Source organism: Mytilus californianus, unplaced genomic scaffold, assembly GCF_021869535.1.
Source record: "Mytilus californianus isolate M0D057914Y unplaced genomic scaffold, xbMytCali1.0.p SCAF_8, whole genome shotgun sequence".
NCBI lineage: Eukaryota > Metazoa > Mollusca > Bivalvia > Mytilida > Mytilidae > Mytilus > Mytilus californianus.
In genome coordinates, this window is record NW_026262734.1 from 111,053,530 (window position 1) to 111,059,746 (window position 6,217).

Genomic DNA, 6,217 nt, shown 5'->3' on the forward strand with positions numbered 1-6,217 from the left:
GAAAATAAATATTCTTGCCTTATCACACATAAAAATATATATTCTGGCAGAAAAATATTCATTATTATCAATTTTTTGGGCTCGCTTCGCTCGTCACATTTACAAAGAATTACTATAGTAAAACATTTTAAAGACAATCCTGAAAAGCACATCGGAGCTATGAAATTTATAAAATGTTATTTCAATTTTCATTTAAGACGTATTGTCAATAACTTAATCAGGAAATCATATATACCCCGTTTTGACCGAACAATTTATATTTTTTTTATATAAAATCGTCAAATTATTTGTTTCCTTGCTACACTCGGCAGATATTTTACAATTCTGGACATTCAAACCCCTGGATCAACCCCTGATAGTTATGCTTTTATATTTTCGGATTTATATACAATCAAAATTCCATACTTCATTTACACTACTCTATCTGTGTATCCTTTAGACAATGTGATCTGTATCATAAAATTTAAATTACTTAAGGGGACGACAAGTTGAATCGAAAGGGATAGGGAGGAATTCATGAAGTTTTTCTGTCACTTTTTGGACAAGCATAAAACAAATATTCTGTCCATCGTCTAAGTGAAAATAAAAAATCTGGTCGCCTTCAAGTTGGAGATAAATATTCTGATCTCATCAAATTTGCCAACCACAACACAGGCATCGCAAAATAAAATTGCTATTAAAGCAATTGCAGTTCAAACCCCAATACAAATGTATTAAAAGATAAACACATTAGCATAAAAATGTTAGAATTTACTTGTCTAACTGTGGTATGGCTCCCATAGTGTTACTCATTTTAAGTAAAATCCGTTTATAACAGTCTTGTTTGAATAGACGATAAAATTATCAATTGCCAAACATTTTAGACGTGGAATTTATTGGCAGGTTAAGAAGAGAATAAATATACCTTTATTACGCCAACTGGTTTAGGTTGTACAGTCAGAGGTCAAAAGTGTTTAACCAAAATGGCGTTGAATATGGTCAGATAATAAGAAGACCCGATAAATGTGCCTGTTCCTCATTAGGAATCGTCACACTGGTTAATAAAAATATACCAAATTAAATTTCACTAAGGACCGTATTAAATTACAAAAATGCCTGCCGAGAAAAGTAAAGAACTGAGCAATGAGCAGAACATGTAAATCTGCAGCTGTCCGAACAAAACACTAGCAAAATTTCAGAATACATCCTCCTGAACTAGAGAGTAAAGAAACGACGGATACAGCTACCTCCGCATCATTTCTAGACATTTACCTCGAATTTGACAACAACGGTCATCTCAGTACCAGAATCTATGACAAATGAGACGATTTCAATTTTGATTATATGATTTCAATGCTAAATTGACCTTAGCAGCAATATACAAACTTCACGCGCGTATGGAGTATACATTTCGAAGCTGCACAAAACACCTTACAAATATAGATTTATTTCTTCTTCAAGCTATTGTTCCACTACTAAACTGTCTATTCTACTTACAAGTGCAATTGGTACAATCAAAAACCTGGTAATGAATTGTTCAAATAAGGCCTTTGAAAATAGTGGAATTAATTACTTTTGGAGTGTCAAAAATTTGTTGGAAGTACTTGATAAACTGCATGTTCATATAGGTGATTTCAAATCTGTTCACATTTTTTATTTTTCTACCCTATATACCACTTTTCTCATAATCTCATTGAGAAAAATTTCACACACCTCATTAAATGGGTATTTAAAAAGTCAGAATGCGATATATATGTTCAAACTCTTTTAGGTAATTTTTTATTAACAACAAACAAAAAAAAAACTATGTCATTTGGACCAGTTTTGATACGATAACTGCACTTGAATTTTTATTAGATAACATTTTTGTTCGCTATGAAGATTCCGTAGATCGTCCAGTTATCGGAATTCCCATGGGGACTAACTGTGCATCACTTATTGCGGACCTGTTTCTATATTGTTACGAGTTACACGTAATGACTAAAATCAGCAAAGACCTATCGAAACAACATCTGATACAAAAAGTAAAGGCAACAGTAGTACACCGCTATTCGAAATTCATAAATCGATTGAGAAAAAAACAAATCCGGGCCACAAACCAAAACCGAGGGAAACACATCAAATATAAGAGGAGAACAACGACACAACAGAAACTCAACACTTAAATGCAACACACACAGAAACGAAATATAATAGCACTTTTAGATATTTGGATGATAAATTGGCTCTCAATAACGATGACTTCAGTATCATACTAAAGAGATTTATCCTACTGAACTGACTTTAAATAAAGCTAATACTAACAATGAACACTGCCCTTTCCTGGATCTTAATATCTTTATCTTTAACGGGAAGCTTATTACCAAAATTTACGATAAAAGAGATGATTTTTCTTTCCTTTTGTTAATCATCCATTTTTAGATGGTAACGTTCCCTTGTAACAACATATTTGATTTTAACGAAAGAAATCTCTGTATTACTGAAAAAGTACTACACCAGGGTTTTTGATATCACAAACTTGTCAAAACATTTAATAAATTTTATCCTCGTTACATAAAAATCGACGTGCAGACATCTTATACGTTCAGGTATTTCAAATCCAATCTTTTATGGTGATATTATATGCAAAGCACATTCACCTCAAAATTAACCAAACCTTTAAATAGACTTATTCAGAAGGGATATAGTTACGATACTGTTGTCAGGTCACTAAAGATGATATTTTTTGGAATTACTATTGATTCACTTATAGGGTCTTTGCATCGGAAATAAACACATTTATTCTAAAACCAGTTGTTGGCATGATACGGGTTATGTTCTTTTTGTATATTTTATGATGGAATGATAATAAACCCTAAACGGGATAGATTGTGCTTGATTTTCATATGATGAAGACATAATCTTTCAATCAGTTTATTTGAGGTCTGGACCTGGCATGTCAGTAACTGCTAGTAGTCCTTTGTTAATGTATGTATCATTGTCATTTTGCTTAGTTTCTTCTCTGTTTCCTAAACTAACATCGGACTCGGACTTCTTTTAAACTGATTTTTACTGTGTGTATTACTGTGTGTTTGTTTATTCTACATTGGCTAGAGGTATATGTTTAACCCCGCCGCATTTTTGCGCCTGTCCAAAGTCAGGAGCCTCTTGCCTTTGTTAGTCTTGTACGTTTTTTTTTTTTTTTTTTTTTTTTTTGGTTCATTTATATGTTTCGGAGTTTAATGTGACGTCCTTTTTTGCTGAACAAGAACACATTTTTGTTTAGGGACCAGCTGAAACCTGCCTCCGGGTTCAAAAAAAGGTTAACTTCGTGCGTTCAACAGGGAGTCACAGGTTAACCATCATATCATTATCACATCTCAGCTTTAGGCCTCATCTAAACATTTAAAGATCCCTACTATGTAATAGTTACCAACACTACATATAATCCCCGTAAAAAATCGTTTTATATCCGCCTCTAGGAAGTGTTCTACAACTAATCTTTCAGTGTTTTTAACTAGTACCTCAACTACTACCAAACAACTTCTCATCGACTCTTATAATAAAGCATATACAAATATTTGTTTAAGTGTACAAAATTACCTGGAAATTAAGATAACTTTAGGGGTATTGGTGTCCCTTTTTATTTGATTGACTTTTCGACACTCTACACTACACTTCCACACAATCTTATCAAACAAAAGTTTTTTTTCTATTCAATCAAATGCTTGTTTGAAACATCTGATGGAAAATATATCTTTATATAAAGCCTTCTTCTGTAATGCTAGATATATTAACTAGAAGTGCAATTATATGGTCAAAGCTGTAAACTTTCTCTTTGACAACATCTCTGTACGTCTCGGCAATAAAGTTTATTGACAGGTTGTAAGAATTCCTATTGGCACCGATTGGGCTCCAGTAATAGAAGACTTATTTCTGTATTGTTATGAATCTCAGTTTATTGCGATACTCAGTAAAGATCCGTCTAAATTCGATTTGAATTATATATTCAACAATCCATTCCCTAACCTTAATGACACTTTGTGAAACGTTTTATTTTAGATGATCAAGAATTCTCTGATTATACTGCCAAATTACTCTTAGAAACTTACTTTTAATAAATCAAATATAAACAGCAATAACTTTTCTAGATTAAGATATCCCAGTTTACACGATTACTAAGAAAAGGGACGATTTTACGTTTCCTATGGTTAATTTTCTTTTTTTGACAATGATTTAGTCCAATCTTACGGTATGTCTGTGTCTCTATTGGCCTTGGATTTCAATAAACGTTGTCCATATATTATTGGTAAATTATAAAGTAAGTATTTAGATACCACAAATTACTGAAAACCTTTACTAAATTCTTTCATAAATATAAATATTTAATTTCGAAGTTTGGATGTTCCTGTAGAAAACCGATTACAAACGGGATAGCAAATCATATTTTTTTACGGTGATGTTGTTTATCGAGCTTGTAAATTTAGATACGATCCGTGCGAACTTATCGATCCTTTAAATATGCTGAAAGGTTACCATTTTAACACTTCTATTTTATTTTTTATTATTTTTTTATCAGTATAAACATCGATTTTGTTACTAATAATTAAAACCCATTTACAATCTTTTCATTTTTCTGGATAATTCTGCCTCATAAGAATAAGAAATAAGTCGGCAAACAGAGGAGCACAGTTGGTACCAGTAGGAATGCCAATTATCTGTTAATAACACATCCTCTAATGGAAACAAATGTTCTCTAAATACAAAATGTAGTCTTTTGATGATGATCGTTTCGTTTGATTTTTTGCTTACATTATTTTTGTTTTCTATGTATAATTTGTTCCTTCCCAGTTGTAATTTCTAATTCTAGAAAAGAAAGTTATATTGTTGTTTATATTAAATTATTTGAAGTCAATTCCTTTTTCTGTAAATTTCTGCAGTATAATTAAAGAAGGCTAGACTATTTAACGCAAAAAATATCATCAAAGTAAGTGTGGTTGAATTTATCAATTAAATGGAATTAAGATTAATCTTTTCTGAGTTTGGTAATAAACTTTGATTCATAACAATACAGGAAAAATTTCTCTATTATAGGGGCACAGTTAAAGCGCATAGCAATACCTACAACCTTTAGATAAACTTCATTGCCGAAAAAAATATCGATGTTTTAAGGATAAAGTGTATAGCTTTACGAATCTCATCACAGTTAAAGTAAATATGCTACCATATTTCCTTTTATTCATTTCAGAATGATAATATTATGAGTTGAAGCAAATACATTTGCAGTCACATTGTCAAAACACATTTCAATTATATAAAGAAACTTTTTTATTTGTTCAGATAATGAATAGTGTACATTTTAGTTTAGAGAGTCGAAAAGTTTTACTTGTCAACCAAATTGAAAGAACAAAAAGCATGCGATTTATCTTAAACATCCAAAGAGGTTTCTTTTTACACTCAAAATTGATTTATTCTATTATTTTCGTATGCTGTATTATCAAAGTTAATAATAAGTTCGTTCTATGTGTTATTTGCAGTACGGACATTAGTTAAAAAAATTGAAAGACTAAAGTTTTTTGTTTAATTCAAGTACCGAATATAAAGTAGTCACCTTCAAATATTCAGGGGATGACTTAAGCTGATACAAGGAAAGGATAGACTATTTACTTCTTATCTCTCTTTGGAGTGAACTGCCTTGAATGTAGAAGAATTTATATAAATCCGGTGTAGTATTTACGTCATGCCATTTGTTTTCTCGCAATATTGTATGAACCCTCTTTCCTGCAAGTTTATCAATGTTAATTTCAGGAACCAGATTTTTATGGTAAATTCTTTATTATGATTGATAGTCTATTGATTCAGATAAACAAATATGCACTAAATATACATTTGATATTGATTTCATAGTATCATATTAATGTATTGTTTTGTTTTGTTTTTTTCAGTAATGACGAGTGCATCTTCATCTGCTGCATCTCAGCCATTGTCAACAAATTTTGCAAGAATAGGCCATGTAGCGCAGCAGATGTTTCCTGATATTCTCCAGGAGCTTATGATGATAAAGGAGCCTCCACATAGATTATCACATGATATTAACAATAACTGGTACCTATCAAACAATCTAAGACCTGATGAATTGATATTGTTAAATAATGTTGCGACAAAAGGATATACGAACTTTGATATCCCATTTATTTATAAACTTGTAAGAAATTTGAATTTGCTACAACCGCCAACAAAAGGATGGAACCATTCGTCT